The sequence below is a fragment of the Pecten maximus genome, unplaced genomic scaffold, assembly GCF_902652985.1.
Source record: "Pecten maximus unplaced genomic scaffold, xPecMax1.1, whole genome shotgun sequence".
In the NCBI taxonomy this organism is placed as follows: Eukaryota; Metazoa; Mollusca; class Bivalvia; order Pectinida; family Pectinidae; genus Pecten; species Pecten maximus.
In genome coordinates, this window is record NW_022979284.1 from 25,771 (window position 1) to 44,333 (window position 18,563).

Here is an 18,563-nt window from a genome sequence, read left to right on the forward strand (position 1 = left end):
CTAAGGGAATGTTTGCTCGGCCTAATTAACATCTTATAGTATAGTTAAAAACCCACTTAAACTGTGTACATCTTGGATTTTATCTCTGGTTGTACATGTAACTGTAAGTAGACCGATTTATCCTTCAGTTGTTTTTTTTAAAGTTTACAAGCAGCTTTACTGATTACAAAGTATCAATAATCTTCCACAAACATTAAAGAAATAGGGAAAGAACTATACTCAGCTATTGGAAAGTTGACAGCAGATAAATACATGTTTTCTTGATTATATATATAGAATAGGAATAACCAGATTAAGACATTTCATCTACAAATGTAGCTCTCTGACTATAAAGTCCAATACCCGGTATTAAATTTCTTGTTATATGACCTCAGAGCTTGACATTGGCCCTTTTGATTTATTTTGAGGTATTAAAAGTTTATGTCCACAAACTTAGCAAAAAGTCTTGAGAGATTATGTAATAGTTAATCTTTCTAAATTTGAATTGTAGCATGAAGAGATCGCGGACGTGTTGCCAGTTGCCAGAGAATGGCTTCAAAGAAAAATGGATACTCCATGATTTCAGGAAGAAATTTATGCAGACAAAGGTAAAATAATTAGTTATAATTAAAGGCACCTTTTATTATATACATTCAGTATGTACAAATACAATATCACCTGGTCTGGTCCGAAGGAACTAATTAACTTCAGAAGGAATAGATATCACCCATATTTGACTGTAGCATCCCTAGGTCATGGAGATTCAAAATGCTACAAATGTTTGGGTGGGGGCCAAAAGTGAGCAATTTTGGTTTATTGCTAAACAACTAATTCTCCGGAAATAAGCCCTTTATCATGCCTTAGATGCCTGTCTCCTCTAACATTTTTCAATTTACTTCTTTGAAAGTTGATAAGCTTATAACCAGGAAATGAAGTTGTGTGTCTAAAAAGAATTTTGATATAAATTTTTTTTAGCAGAAGTTGTTCTTTTTTTAATCATTTTGAGTGTTCAAATCTTGTCTTAAGATCTCCTACACTTTGACTTTGTAGTAAAAGTGAGATTTATAGTATGCCAGCTAGCTATATATATACAGTCACTTTTAATGTAATGCAAATCTTCTATATTAATTCAATAGAACACTATATGGCATTTTATAGGTATATATTGTTCCGCCCTGTAGTACTCTTGTATCTTACTTGTCATCATAAACATTGTAGACTTTGTGGATTGAATACTGAAATCTGAAAATGGATTCTTACTTATAGGACCTTCTGTGTTCGATTGACAAGGGCATATTGGTTGTAGTGTAATTATAGCTCTATATTTTGTGTTCTGTCTGTGTGATGTGTTGTGATCATTCGTATGTATTAGAATCACTTCATTGATCATTTATTTCTTTAGCAATACATGTATATATATAACCAACTCAAATGGATATGTTTATCCAAATCAAGTATCTTTTTATTAGCTCGTCTCTTCGAAGAAGAGTGAGAGCTTATGTTGTCACGTCGGCGTCGGCGTTGATTTTCCAAATGTTAAATTTTTGGTGCAAGTGTTGAAAGGCGTAGTAATTTATGGTAATATGGTCCCTGTGGGGGTCAAACTATCCCCTGCCGGAGTTAAACTAAAAGATTTTTTGGAAAAAATACAGATTTTGGAAAATTTTTGGACTTATGTTTTTATATTTTTGCGTTAAGTTTTTGGTGCAAGTGTTGAAAGGTATTAATACATCACTTTATAATTGTACTAGGGTGCTGATAATTGGCAATAGAGTCCCTCTGGGGTTAGACTATCCCCTGCCAGAGTTAAACTAAAAGATTTTTTTGGGAAATAACCAGAATTTTCAAATGTTTGGACTTAGAATATTTCTGCGTTGAGGTTTTGGTGCAAGTGTTGAAAGGTATTAATACATCACTTTATAATTGTACTAGGGTGCTGATAATTGGTAATAGACTCCCTCTTGGGTTAAACTATCCCCTGCCGGAGTTAAACTAAAAGATTTTTTTGGGAAAAAACCAGAATTTTCAAATTTTTGGACTTAAAATATTTCTGCGTTAAGTTTTTGGTGCAAGTGTTGAAAGGTATTAATACATCACTTTATAATTGTACTAGGGTGCTGATAATTGGTGATAGACTCCCTCTGGGGTTAAACTATCCCCTGCTGGAGTTAAACTAAAAGATTTTTTTGGGAAAAAACCAGAATTTTCAAATTTTTGGACTTAAGATATTTCTGCGTTAAGTTTTTGGTGCAAGTGTTGAAAGGTATTAATACATCTCTTTATAATTGTACTAGGGTGCTGATATTTGGCAATAGAGTCCCTATGGAGTAAGACAATCCCTTCCTGGAGTAAAACTTTAAAAAAAAAATTGGATTTTTTCTTTTTAAATCTGTGTTTTTTTGTTTTTGTTTTTAAATCTTTGGACTTTGTGTTAAGTTTATATTCCTGTGGGGGTTAAACTTTCCCTTTCCTGAGTTAAACTGAAATATTTTTTTGAGGAAAAAACACATTTTTTTTAAAATTTTCGTGCAAATGTTGAAAGGTTTTTAACACATCACTTTATGATTGTACTAGGGTGCTGATATTTGGTAAAAGAGTCCCTATGGAGTTACACTCTCCTTTCTTGGGGTGAAACTGAATATAAAACAATATGAAAACGTCACAATAGACAATTTATACGGGTCCACATTTTTCAAGGGAGACAACTCTCATTAGGATATGTTGTCAAATAATTAGAAGAAATATGTCCAAAAGTAATTACATTTGTGTTTAATATCTTCATTTAATCTACAACAGCATAGCTTGTCTCCCAAATGTTTTTCAACAATATAATTTATATATATATAAATTGGTATGGTTTTGAAAATTGCATGAATTCACAAAACATAATCTGATCAAGTAAACAATATAAATATTATTAATGCAATTTGCGAAACCATTCCAATTAATATATTTTAATTATTTATTGACAAACATTTGCGAGACGAGCTATGCTGTTCTCCAACAGCTCTTGTTGAGCAATACTGTCGCTATTACCTAACAATATGTACAAAACCCTATATATATATACAAAGTAAGATTTTTTTTTTTTCTTTATAGGTCAAGGTGTAAAAACAATCAATAAAAGGCGACATGGCGACCTCTTTCTCCCTTACCATGGATCTATGATTTCAAAAGAAAAAGGGGACAGAAGGGAATAGCAAAGAAGCTCTGGATTTAGTCGGGTTTTTTTTTGACTGCAGGAAACAGTTCTGGTGAGTATTTCATCACACTGTATCCAATAGCTTGTTAAATGCCCATCTGTTAAATGCATATCCCTGTAATTTGAAAATTGTTTCAAAAAAAAAAATATTTACTTTGTAATTAATCCCTGTTATTTACACAATTTTGTGCATCTCAAGGGAAATACCTGTTAAAATTAAATCCACCTTTTTTTCTTTAAATGGCATTGTAACTTGAATGTTTAATCAGAAATGAAAAGGACCTGACTTACAGTCTTAGATTAATTACAGATTTGTGTTTCAATTTTCATTGACCAAGCACATATACATCTCTGATTGTATATGTACATTTGTATTTATTTTACTTTTTTCTGAAGTGTGGATGCAACCGAAGAAAATGAATAATTGGGAGACTGGTAAACCTGGTGATGTATGGCAAACATTCCAAGCAAAACATGAAATGTGTTGATGGCCACCTATGTCAATTTTCAAGGTGAGTGTAAATTATCGTAATATATGATATCAGTATTATTACAGTAAAATCTTGTTGTCTCAAACTCTGATAACTCGAAGACTTACACAAGTAATTTCAATTCTGACTGTAAACTAATACAGAATATACACGGTAACAGGACTGTACATCAATATAAAACATACTTGGTTACCTTGAATACTCTCACACTCAAAGACTGGTTATATCTCAAATTTAAGTTTTTCATAACTTCGAGAAAAAGAGGTTCGGCTGAACTTAAAATCTGAATATTGTGCCATCACTGAAAGTTAATGTCTGCAGAACATGTCAGATATATATGCAGAGTTGATCGTAATTTTACAAGAAGTCAACTGATTCTAGGGGAAGGTTACTGGGTTAAGGGTCAAGGTCACTAGATTGTCACAAGACATGCCCTTGCTAGCTTGTCAGTGTTCTAGTTTGATTTGTCCAGTTGACTTCTTCAAAATTAGTGTAAGTCATTTAGACAAGTTTACTTACATATACCTATAAATTACCTATATTCATATAGGGAAAAGACATTGTTGAGTAAATATCTAATTACATAAAATCTGTATCTGGAAGCCAGTATGGTTAACTTAGAAGCCATCAGGGATGTTTCAATCCGTCTATTACTGACCAATAAAGTAGCCTTTTGTCTGTCATCATGCGTCATCCTTTTGTATGTAGCCTAATGTCAATCGGGTCTCAGAGGAGTTCAAAAATGGGAATTATTAGACAGAACTCGTAGTTAATTCCCTTTGTAATTATATTATTATTAGACTTAAGCTTTGTGAACATGATAACTTATAAAAATCAACCAAGTTTGATGAAACTTTGTATGAGGCTTTATATCATGGTTCATGCACAGACCATGAAAATTGCTTAAGAGTTCAGATCAGTGCTTGAAAAGCCCAGGTATTTTCATTAACTCTCAAAAGTCCTTGAAATGTTCTTGGATTTTCATATTTTGTCTTAGAGTTTACTTAGAGTGCTTAATTTTTCTGTGTAGTTACAGAATTAAGAAAAATCAAGGAAACATTTTCATATTGATTTCTAAATGTAGTTCAAAGATTTTATAGTAACCAGACATCCAATACAAGCGAAGTCTTTTAAGTGCTTTACAGAATAAGAATGGTTAAGTTCTTTTTATTAGCCCACCATCATCAGATGGTGGGCTATTCAAATCGCCCTGTGTCCGTGGTCCGTGGTCCATCAGTCCGTCAGTCCGCCCGTCCCTCCGTCCGTCCGTCCGTAAACAATTCTTGTTATCGCTAATCCTCAGAAAGTACTGAAGGGATCTTTCTCAAATTTAGATATGTAGGTTCCTCTTGGTGCCTAGTTATGCATATTGCATTTTGAGACCGATCGGAAAACAACATGGCCGACAGGCAGCCATCTTGGATTTTGACAATTGAAGTTTGTTATCGCTATTTCTCAGAAAGTACTGAAGGGATCTTTCTCAAATTTCATATATAGGTTCCTCTTGGTGCCTAGTTATGCATATTGCATTTTGAGACCAATCGGAAAACAACATGGCCGACAGGCAGCCATCTTGGATTTTGACAATTGAAGTTTGTTATCACTATTTCTCAGAAAGTACTGAAGGGATCTTTCTCAAATTTCATATGTAGGTTCCTCTTGGTGCCTTAATCTTAAATTTTATATATAGGTTTCCCTTGTTTGAAAAGTACTAGAGGCTGTTTCTGAATTTACACAGATTAGTAAAACTTAGAAGAAGAGAAAAAGAAGAAGAGAAAAGTAGAGAAAAGATCAATCTGACATGGAACCTATGAAGAACATTCAATGGTGGGCGCCAAGATCCCTCTGGGATCTCTTGTTTTAAGTAACAAGACGTTAAAAAATACCCCAATTCCCTACAAGTTAGGACAAAACAAATGCGCAGGGAAAATGGACATCGATCGGAGCTACAAAAAGTATGAGTTGGGCCCTGGATGACACTCCTAATTTGGGTGTCAGGTGACTGATATCTGTAATTCTTGTTTTGATATTGATGTTCATCTTCTGAAAGGTGACAAGTTTTCGCATAAATGTTTTGAGAAGAATAGTCATATAATGAGTGTGCTGGATTGAAATTAAATCAGTGAGACCTATATGTACTTTGACACTGATATGAAATAATGAGTTAGCAGGTTACCATCGCTTTGAGATTAATGATAATTATAATCTCTCTCTCAGGCTAAATATGGACGGCAAGGCTACAGCGCAAGTCCTTTGTCAGAAGGTCATGGACAATTCTGGAAAAGGCTGCAGTACAACAGCAACTAGGGAAACATCTTTTGCTGAAAATGTTACCAGGGAAGGCTAATTGTGAAGAGGTCCTCCAAAAAGAACCAGTGTTGCATGGCAGAACCTGGAAACAAACTAAGGACCTCATCTGGAACTGTAATATAAAAAGACAGTCAAGGAGAATTTGCTTGTATCAGATCAGGCTGTTAGTGAGACTATATAAGATATTGCTGCCTATTGATTGTGTGTATCCAATATGGTTGTCAGTTGATTGTGTATCAGATATGGTTGTCACTTTACAGTGTGTATAAGATGTGGGTGTCAGTACAGTACTACACTGTGTATCAGATATGGCTGTCAGTTGATAGTGTGTATCGGATATGGCTGTCAGTTTGCAGTGTATATAAGATGTGGGTGTCAGTACAGTGTGTATCAGATATGGCTGCCAGTTGATAGTTTGTATCGGATATGGCTGTCAGTTGACTATATCAAATATGTCTATCAGTAAAGTGTATATCAAGTATGGCTGTCAATAAAGTGTGGATAAGGTATGGCTGTCAGTTGACAATGTGTATTGCATATGTGTAACAGATACTGTGTCAGTAAAGTGTGTATAAGATGTGGGTGTCAGCTGATGGAGTGTATCAGATATGGCTGTCAGTACAGTGTGTATAAGATATGGATGTCAGTTGCCTATATCAGATGTGGCTGTCAGTACAGTGTGTATAAGTTATGGCTGTCAGTTGACTATATCACCTGTGGCTGTCAGTTGACAGTGTGTAAAAGATATGGCTGTCAGTTGACTATATCAAATGTGGCTATCAGTACAGTGTTTATCAGATATGGCTGTCAGTTGATAATATGATATGTGACTGTCAGTTGACAGTGTGTATCAGATATGGATGTCAGTTGACTGTGTATCAGATATGGTTGTCACTTTACAGTGTGTATAAGATGTGGGTGTCAGTACAGTACTACACTGTGTATCAGATATGGCTGTCAGTTGATAGTGTGTATCGGATATGGCTGTCAGTTTGCAGTGTATATAAGATGTGGGTGTCAGTACAGTACTACACTGTGTATCAGATATGGCTGTCAGTTGATAGTGTGTATCGGATATGGCTGTCAGTTGACAGTGTGTATCGGATATGGCTGTCAGTTGACAATGTATCAGATACTGGGTCAGTAAAGTGTGTATAAGATACTGGGTCAGTAAAGTGTGTATCATATACTGGGTCAGTAAAGTGTGTATCAGATATGGCTGTCAGTTGACAGTATAGGATATAGCTGTCAGTTGACTATATCAGATGTGGCTGTAAGTTGACAGTGTGTATGAGATGTGGCTGTCAGTTGATAGTGTGTAGCAGATATGGCCGTCAGTTGACAGTGTGTATCGGATATGGCTGTCAGTTGACAATGTTTATCAGATACTGTGTCAGTAAAGTGTGTATCAGATATGGCTGTCAGTTGACAGTATAGGATATAGCTGTCAGTTGACTATATCAGATGTGGTTGTAAGTTGACAGTGTGTATGAGATGTGGCTGTCAGTTGATAGTGTGTAGCAGATATGGGCGTCAGTTGACAGTGTGTATCGGATATGGCTGTCAGTTGACAATGTTTATCAGATACTGTGTCAGTAAAGTGTGTAAAAGATGTGGGTGTCAGTTGACAATGTGTATAAGATATGGCTGTCAGTTGACTATATCAGATATGGGTGTCAGTTGACAGTGTGAATCGGATATGGCTGTCAGTTGACAATGTATCAGATATTGGGTCAGTAAAGTGTGTATCAGATACTGGGTCAGTAAAGTGTGTATCAGATACTGGGTCAGTAAAGTGTGTATCAGATATAGCTGTCAGTTGACAGTATAGAATATGGCTGTCAGTTGACAATATCAGGTGTGGCTGTCAGTTGACAGTGTGTATGAGATGTGGCTGTCAGTTGATAGTGTGTAGCAGATATGGCCGTCAGTTGACAGTGTGTATCGGATATGGCTGTCAGTTGACAATGTTTATCAGATACTGTGTCAGTAAAGTGTGTAAAAGATGTGGGTGTCAGTTGACAATGTGTATAAGATATGGCTGTCAGTTGACTTTATCAGATATGGCTGTCAGTTGACAGTGTATCAGATATTGCTGTCAGTTGAAAGTGTGTATTAGATATTGCTGTCAGTTGACTATATAATGTATCAATGTCAGTTGACTATTTCAGATATGGCTGTCAGTTGACAGTGTGTATGAGATATGGCTGTCAGTTGACAACTTGACAGTGTGTATAAGATATGAATGTCACTTGAAATTGTGTATCAGATATGGCTGTCAGTCGACAGTGTATATGAGATATGGCTGTCAGTTGACAATGTGTATATCAGATATAGCTGTCAGTACAGTGTGTATAAGTTATGGCTGTCAGTTTACAATGTGTATCAGATATTGGGTCAGTAAAGTGTGTATCAGATACTGGGTCAGTAAAGTGTGTATCAGATACTGGGTCAGTAAAGTGTGTATCAGATATAGCTGTCAGTTGACAGTATAGAATATGGCTGTCAGTTGACAATATCAGGTGTGGCTGTCAGTTGACAGTGTGTATGAGATGTGGCTGTCAGTTGATAGTGTGTAGCAGATATGGCCGTCAGTTGACAGTGTGTATCGGATATGGCTGTCAGTTGACAATGTTTATCAGATACTGTGTCAGTAAAGTGTGTAAAAGATGTGGGTGTCAGTTGACAATGTGTATAAGATATGGCTGTCAGTTGACTTTATCAGATATGGCTGTCAGTTGACAGTGTATCAGATATTGCTGTCAGTTGAAAGTGTGTATTAGATATTGCTGTCAGTTGACTATATAATGTATCAATGTCAGTTGACTATTTCAGATATGGCTGTCAGTTGACAGTGTGTATGAGATATGGCTGTCAGTTGACAACTTGACAGTGTGTATAAGATATGAATGTCACTTGAAATTGTGTATCAGATATGGCTGTCAGTCGACAGTGTATATGAGATATGGCTGTCAGTTGACAATGTGTATACGATATGGCTGTCAGTTAAGTGTATATCAGATATAGCTGTCAGTACAGTGTGTATAAGTTATGGCTGTCAGTTTACAATGTGTAACAGATACTGTGTCAGTAAAGTGTGTATAAGTTATGGGTGTCAGCTGATGGAGTGTATCAGATATGGCTGTCAGTACAGTGTGTATCGGATATGGCTGTCAGTTGACAATGTATCAGATACTGGGTCAGTAAAGTGTGTATAAGATACTGGGTCAGTAAAGTGTGTATCAGATACTGGGTCAGTAAAGTGTGTATCAGATATGGCTGTCAGTTGACAGTATAGGATATAGCTGTCAGTTGACTATATCAGATGTGGCTGTAAGTTGACAGTGTGTATGAGATGTGGCTGTCAGTTGATAGTGTGTAGCAGATATGGCCGTCAGTTGACAGTGTGTATCGGATATGGCTGTCAGTTGACAATGTTTATCAGATACTGTGTCAGTAAAGTGTGTATCAGATATGGCTGTCAGTTGACAGTATAGGATATAGCTGTCAGTTGACTATATCAGATGTGGCTGTAAGTTGACAGTGTGAATGAGATGTGGCTGTCAGTTGATAGTGTGTAGCAGATATGGCCGTCAGTTGACAGTGTGAATCGGATATGGCTGTCAGTTGACAATGTATCAGATACTGGGTCAGTAAAGTGTGTATCAGATACTGGGTCAGTAAAGTGTGTATCAGATACTGGGTCAGTAAAGTGTGTATCAGATATGGCTGTCAGTTGACAGTGTGAATCGGATATGGCTGTCAGTTGACAATGTATCAGATACTGGGTCAGTAAAGTGTGTATCAGATACTGGGTCAGTAAAGTGTGTATCAGATATTGGGTCAGTAAAGTGTGTATCAGATACTGGGTCAGTAAAGTGTGTATCAGATATAGCTCTCAGTTGACAGTATAGGATATGGCTGTCAGTTGACAATATCAGGTGTGGCTGTCAGTTGACAGTGTGTATGAGATGTGGCTGTCAGTTGATAGTGTGTAGCAGATATGGCCGTCAGTTGACAGTGTGTATCGGATATGGCTGTCAGTTGACAATGTTTATCAGATACTGTGTCAGTAAAGTGTGTAAAAGATGTGGGTGTCAGTTGACAATGTGTATAAGATATGGCTGTCAGTTGACTTTATCAGATATGGCTGTCAGTTGACAGTGTATCAGATATTGCTGTCAGTTGAAAGTGTGTATTAGATATTGCTGTCAGTTGACTATATAATGTATCAATGTCAGTTGACTATTTCAGATATGGCTGTCAGTTGACAGTGTGTATGAGATATGGCTGTCAGTTGACAACTTGACAGTGTGTATAAGATATGAATGTCACTTGAAATTGTGTATCAGATATGGCTGTCAGTCGACAGTGTATATGAGATATGGCTGTCAGTTGACAATGTGTATACGATATGGCTGTCAGTTAAGTGTATATCAGATATAGCTGTCAGTACAGTGTGTATAAGTTATGGCTGTCAGTTTACAATGTGTAACAGATACTGTGTCAGTAAAGTGTGTATAAGTTGTGGGTGTCAGCTGATGGAGTGTATCAGATATGGCTGTCAGTAAGTGTATATCAGATATGGCTGTCAGTACAGTGTGTATAAGTTATGGCTGTCAGTTGACAATGTCTATCGGATATAGTTGTCAGTTTACAATGTGTATCAGATATGGCTATCAGTAAAATGTATATCAGATATGGATATCAGTAAAGTGTGTATAAGGTATGGCTGTCAGTTTACAATGTGTAACAGATACTGTGTCAGTAAAGTGTGTATAAAATGTGGGTGTCAGTTGACAGTGTGTATTAGATATGGCTGTCAGTTGATAGTGTGTATCGGATATGGCTGTCAGTACAGTGTGTATAAGATATGGCTGTTAGTTGACTATATCACATGTGGCTATCAGTTAACAGTGTAAGATATGGATGTCAGTTGGCTATATAAGATGTGGCTGTCAGTTGACAGTATGTATCAGATATGGATGTCAGTTGACTATATCAGATGTGGCTATCAGTTGACAGTGTACATGTATCAGATATGGCTGTCAGTTGACAGTGTGTATCGGATATGGCTGTCAGTACAGTGTGTAAAGAATGAAGTGTAGTGAGGGGCGATAACTCGTTATCGTTCCTTTCAGAACGTAATGATAGTATGAGCTAATTAGCGATTTTTGCCGGCTATTTTAGCGATTTGGGGGTGGAAAAAATGACACATACAATTTTGATGGGCTTTTGAACCATTGTAAAACTCGGCTCGATTTAGGTCTGGATGTGTGTGGTATCCCTGTGGATATTCGTATTGATGAGATATTTTGGGTCAAACATGCCAAAATCGTCATTTTGACTAAGAGGTTCTGTTTAAACTGCCCTCAAAATTCGAAAAAAAAATCCAGAAACAAATGCAATGCACATGTATATAGATAAATGTTTCCTGAAGAAAACAATCTGTTTCGTTTTTCGATATCTTTTACAGAACGGTCACAAGATTGTTTTGAAAATGGCCTATTTTTTCAAACTTCTCAGTATTTTTCCACTCGATAGGGGTATTTTGCTATAAATAGCAGACGATCGCATGTTTTCATGACGTAACGCCCATCCTGAACTCGTCATGAAAGTTTGTTGTGCAAGCCGCCTGTTGATTGAAGTGCTCGATGAGCTGGATTCAGTTGTATTTTGCTGTCACTGCCAGTATATGTTGCTTTTTTTCAATATCAGAGGCAATGCTCCAGGATATAGATGCTTTGTCACGATCATTGTATGTCGCTTTTTACAAACATGCATGTGAAAAATCAACCCAGCGTTCAGAATGTCAAGCAAATTCCCGAGGCCTTGCTGGCCTAGCACTGACGGTACCGGTAAGTCAACTTGTTTGTTGACGTTGATGTAAACAGACGACGGTAAATTAAAATGCACGAAGAATAGTTCCCGTTTATTTGATATTCACTGTAGTGATAGGCCTACATTATCTTCATTTTTCAGATTTCGATAGTCTCTGTATTTGTTTGTGACTCTAGTTTCGCCAGGTTTTTTTTATCGTATTACGTCTAAAAATAACAACGGAAATCTCCAGATTGATGTGACAAATGTACATAGAACCGTGTGCTCTCGGACACTTTCTTTTGAATGAATACATGCGAGGTTACTGAGATACATTATCTGTTAGGGAAGAGAGATGAAATAAATTTTGATTTTAGCGATCACATATTAAGATAGACTTACTATAGTCTCCACGGAGAAAGGATGCCTTATTCGCGTTCGGGCACGTCTGCCTTGTTGCTGTAGGTATCGGTGAACAGCGGTGACATAGAATTATTACAAGTTTATGCAGAACAGGCGACTGTTACAGGACTGATATTTCAATTGATTTTGTAGAATTATCTAAATTGAACCTACAATGGGCTAGACACTTCCTAGGGTCCTGTCATTTGACAACATCACATTAGGGCCTAATTGATTAAAAATTAAAAAAAAACTTCAGATTTGAAATAGATTTCAGCATGAAATATTGAATTAGTTCAGCCTGTGTGACATTTTACATTTTGAAAGGCCATTTTAAAGAAGATTCATTGTTTTTCTTTACATTATTATATATATGACTTTTTTTATCAATAATGAATAATTTGTTCAATAAGTTAGTTTTAGGCTTTTTATGAAATAGTCTATTAAAAATTCAAATGTTTATGATTTGAAATATAGTTTGCTAATCTGCCCTTGATTAAGATTATATCTCTGGACAGGGTCAAATTATTTCATCTTTTTTATTTGAATAAACAATGTTATGTAAATTTTCAAATTCTTTGCCATAAATACCATACAACATAATATTAAACCTTTCGCTTACTTGTGCCGAAGAAAACAATGTGTGAGAACCCTGTTCTGACAAAATTATACTAAAATAATGTCAATTAATATGTCGCATTAAGTTAAATTAACTAATTAAGGGTGTGGAACCATGTTATATTTTCAAAACATTAAACCAATATCAACATATTTAAAAATGTATTATAGAAAATTACTTGACATGTAATAAATAGTTTTTCTTCAAAATGAGATCTGCACACATGCTATAATATTGTCAGTTATAAATTAATTCATTTTTTTGCAATCAATATGGATTGCGAGCAACTTGTTATAACAAATTTATACTAAAACAACTTAATTATTATGTCATTAAGTTAAATTCAGTAATTTCAGGTTTAAAACCATGTGAACAATGTAACATAATTGTTTTGATATTTTGGTTTTAAAATAATTTCAACTTCATACAAAAGGTATTTCAGAAAATAACCAAATTTAAGAAATAGAATTTACCTAATAATCATCAGTTTACAAAATATTCTCCTTGGAAATGTCTTCTGCGCGCAAGTAAAAATCAGCAAATTTTGAAATATCTTTGTCTCAAATACCTTATTACCTGTAACATATTTTAATTAAAACTTTCGCTTGCAAATGTCGAAGAAAAGTATGTGCGAGAAACCAATTCTGACAAATTTAAACTAAAAAAAAAAAAAAAGAACTTTTAGTAATAAGTACCATTATGATATTTAATATTTATAAAGTCAAATTAAAATATTATAGAAGGGGAATCATATACTGCATATATATGTTTTTTTTAACTTTTATATTTATATTTATTTACTACAAATTACAATTAAAAGGTATAATAGAGATCATTTGACAATATCAAAGAATTTAATAACAGGATTTAATTATCAAAATTTTACAGAATAGTGTTCGAAATGCCATCTGCACACAGGTAAAATACTGTGAGTTGCACAGGGACTTGTGTAAACAGTTCACAATGTATGTTTCTGTTTTAAGAGCCACACTGCTAAAGAAAATATATTTACATCAGGATATAGGTACATTCTACTTTGTAGGCCTCTGACCGCAATCAACTTCCCTCTATGTTCTAATGAAGAAAAAATGAATTGAAATATTTCGAATTTTTTTCCAGAAATCTTGTTTTCATTTGATATATAAACATCTTTTACAGTTGTACTGTAGGAACAAGAAGATTAAAGTACCCGGTTAGTTTGAACAGTTAATTCCAGTTGTAGGCCTCACACAGTGGTAAAGTTTCCTCTATTTTCTATTTAAGAAAAAAAACTTATCCGAAATCTTGTATTTTGAAACTTAGCCCGCTACCCGAAATCTGGTTTTAATTTCATATTGTAGAATTATTTTCTCAATTTCAAGCTATTCAGATATTGAGAAAACATTATCTTCCACATTTTTCAATTCTTTGTTACAGTGAATTACAACATTAAGATAGTTGATGAAAGAAATATTGAAAAGTCATTCCATAGATGTTTAAATATAGAGAAGGGAAGGTGAAAATCAGTCCAATCTGCGCTGTAGTGGTTGTCCTTGGGCAAGATATTTTTAAGTACTTGCATTACTCTTGATGGCATGCAACGGGCCTCCAATGTGTTGTTCAGTGAGGTAGTCACCAACTACTACACAGAAAGCTGCCTTAAAATAAAAGGGTGATCATCACAAGAAACAGAGCTAAACAAACATGAGTAAGACATTTATTTTCAGTGCTGTCCTGGTTTTGTCCTGGATGCCGGCCTACGACAGCCCACTTGCATGTTGATGGGCGAGGTAGTCGCCAACTTCTGCAATGAGGCCTCAAACTAAGAGATGCCAGTTATTTTTCAGAAACCTGGCCAACTGTTATCTGATAAAAAGGGTTAAAAAGTTTTAAAAAAAAGGGTGATTGATTATGCTCGATTAATTTTCATTTACATAAAGAATTGTTCAAATTCACCTTTAAACAATTTAAAACTTACTAATTATCTAATTTTCATCAGAGAAAGATAATGGGAATTAACTCACTGATTTGGTCATGATATTAATCTATTATAAATTATAATGTAGCGATTATTAATGTTACAGTTTCTCTTTCTATTCATGATTGATCAATAATTGATCATTGATTGTTTACGAAATTATGATGATCGATCGATCAAGAACTTTACAGTGATTCCAAACACTATTTATAAGAAGTTACAAAATGTTAAAAAAAAATGTAATAGACATTTCCTTGCACAATGGGCGATTGGAATGGTACATGTGTGATATGTATCGTGGTCGATATAAAATGAGGAACGCGTTATCTAATTATTTAAACGTGTGGAACGATTGTAAAAGATATACAACGATTAACATTTTACAAGGTAGCTAATTACGATATTTTTGGTGAAATATATGCAATAATTATTAGGAATGAAACTAAATACCGATGTATAATTAAACAAGTTAACTAAATGATTATTAAAGAACTTTATATAATTTGCTTGGACGTCGTCGAGGACACCACTAGGCCTTGGCGAGTCGAAGAAATGTGTATTCAGTGAGATTATATAGGCCTACAGGCTATTTATAATTAATACATGTAGAACTAGACAACAGATAAAACAACTTGTTAGAATAGAAACATTTCTGTTGTGTTTAAAAATACGTAATATATGTAATTTAAATTTATGTATTAAGTAAGATAAATAATCGTGGTGATCTCTGTCTACCATTCTGGTACATGTAGATGTATCACCAGGCTGTCGAAAACATCCCGAAATACTTTCGAGACAAAATGGCAGTACTTGAATGGCAAAAATTAACAGGTCATACATGTTCCATGGATGAAACAATTGTTATGCAGCACATATTTATAAAAGCGACCATCTTCTATCATAATTATACCCCCGCAACGAAGTAAGGGGGGGGGGGGGGGGGGGGGGGGTGGGGTTATACTGGAATCAGGTTGTCTGTCCGTCTGTCCATCTGTCTGTAGACACATTTTGTCCGGACAACTCCTCCTAAACCGATGGGCCAATTTCAATGAAACAAATATAGAGGACCATATGTAAATGTACATGCCACTTTCTTTTCTTTCAAAATTATGGTTGTTATGGCAACTGGTCACTATAAACAGGTTTTCCGATAAGAACCATAACTTTAAGTTTGTCCGGACAACTCCTCCTAAACTAAATGGCCAATTTCAATGAAACTTCACACAAATATATATAGAGGACCATGTTTAGATGTGCATGCCACTTTATTTTTCTCAAAATTATTGTTGCTATGGCAACTGGTCACTATAAACAGGTTTTCCAATATAAGAACCATAACTTTAAGTTTGTCCAGACAGCTCCTCCTTAACCGACGGGCCAATTTCAATGAAACTTCACACAAATATAGAGGACCATATGTAAATGTACATGCCACTTTCTTTTCTTTCAAAATTATGGTTGTTATGGCAACTGGTCACTATAAACAGGTTTTCCGATAAGAACCATAACTTTAAGTTTGTCCGGACAACTCCTCCTAAACTAAATGGCCAATTTCAATGAAACTTCACACAAATATATATAGAGGACCATGTTTAGATGTGCATGCCACTTTATTTTTCTCAAAATTATTGTTGCTATGGCAACTGGTCACTATAAACAGGTTTTCCAATATAAGAACCATAACTTTAAGTTTGTCCAGACAGCTCCTCCTTAACCGACGGGCCAATTTCAATGAAACTTCACACAAATATAGAGGACCATGTGTAGATGTGCATGCCACTTTCTTTCAAAATTATGGTTGCTATGGCAACTGGTCACTATAAACAGGTTTTCTGATAAGAACCATAACTTTAAGTTTGTCCGGACAACTCCTCCTAAACCGAAGGGCTGATTTCAATGAAACTTCACACAAATATTGAGGAGCATGTTTATATGTGCATGCCACTTTTTTTTTTAATTATGGTTGCTATGGCAACTGGTCACTATATTACTGGGTTATCTTAATAAGCCTCTAATTAACAGTTCCAATTCACCATTGACTTGTGCAGAATGCGAGGGTATTAGTCAGCCATCCTGGCGACAGTTCTATTTTTTTTTTTTTTTTTTTCCTATATCTTTTCATATAAAACTAGTTATTCCGTAATATTTATAACCCCATCGTTAGCTGTGCGGTTTGTATCGCACATTTGTGCGCATGATGTCTGCATGGTGTGCTCACAATGTTTTTGGAACGTTGTGCGATCACACAACTGTATATTATCTATAGCATGCAACATTTGTACTGAACATGTGTCATTGCATAATGATGACAAAACATTTAACACAATAAAAGTGTAAGAAAGCGACTGACCTACATATTTTCCATCGCGGGGTCAGCTCCACACAAATGTAAACAATACAGAAATCCAAAGAAATCGCAATAATAAACATGCATAGAAGCCTGCCACACAGGTCATTGTAAACACTGTTTAAAAATCTTTGACAGAGAACTGCAGAATACAATCGGCTTGCTGCGAAACCTGCACCACAGGATGTATACATGTGTGTAGAGTTACATACATGGGGCACAGTTTAAAAGTAATAAAACAATGCAGTGCACAGGGACCGGTAGTAAAGTTCCTGAGGTGGCATGCCCGGTTTGTCTGGAATATGATAATTGTCAGTGTATGTAATTGTGTTTTATACTACAAGGTTTTGTTATTTTTATGCACGTAAACTTTTATAACACAGGGACATGTACCAATGTTTCTAGAGAGAGATGCTTGTCTATAAGTAGATACTACATGTTTAATTAAATTAAACCACAGGCACAGGAACCTGTACAAATGCAACTTGGGGAGAGGCAGCTTGCCTAGTCTACTGTTATTTATCATTATTAGTCCCCTGCCGTTTGAAAAACGGGGGAACTATAGGTTTACCCTCCGTCCGTCCGTCCGTCGGTCCGTCCGTCTGTCTGTCTGTCACGCAATAGTTGTCCGGACAACTCCTTCTAAAGTACTACTCCGATTTTAATGAAACTTGGTATACATGATCAGTATAACATGTAGTTGTGCATCCCACATTTTTTTTTTCGAAAAACCAATTTTCAAAATGGCTGCCGACTTCTCATTGGTTGAGACTTGTCCGGACAACTCCTCCTAAAGTACTACTCCGATTTTAACGAAACTTGGTATACATGATCAGTATAACATGTAGTTGTGCATCCCAATTTTTCCTCTCGAAAAAAACATTTTTCAAAATTGCCGCCGGCTTCTCATTGGTTGAGGCGTGTCCGGACAATTCTAAAGTACTACTCCGATTTTAACGAAACTTGGTATACGTGATCAGTATAACACGTAGTTTAGAAAATGGGAAATAAATAGTTGTACTCCTGGTTCAGGCAGGGGACTTTGTATTGCTGTTGCAATACTATCCATCCTTGTTTTATATGCTATAATAGGTAATAGTATTATAGTATTACTGCAGTGGTCCCCCTCTTATGAGACCACCTATGGGACATGCACCAGGTGGTCTTATTATGGGGGTTGTCTTTGTTGAGAGTTTTGTCATCTGAGTGATGACGGTGAGGTCAATGATAACACCAGCTAGGACATATTACATTATATACATAGACGATTCATTAATTATGTTATGTTAAAATGTGTTTTTCAATGTTCTCCTTTGTTTACTGTCAGTAATGTTTTGAATATATGGTTTAATTGTTGCATACATTGTAAATTATTTACCAAAATTAAAGTGTAACGTTCAATCTATATCTCGAATAATTCGAAAAAAACGTTAATA

At 35.5% G+C, this 18,563-nt stretch overlaps 1 long non-coding RNA gene across 1 annotated transcript; it reads left to right on the forward strand.

The window, feature by feature from the left end:
• The first annotated feature begins 454 nt into the window (after nt 1-454).
• Nucleotides 455-7,108, forward strand: LOC117318438. Its single transcript, XR_004530364.1, has 4 exons — nt 455-587; nt 3,079-3,233; nt 3,578-3,693; nt 5,890-7,108. It is a non-coding gene; the product is annotated as an uncharacterized LOC117318438 (long non-coding RNA).
• The last annotated feature ends 11,455 nt before the right edge of the window (nt 7,109-18,563 follow it).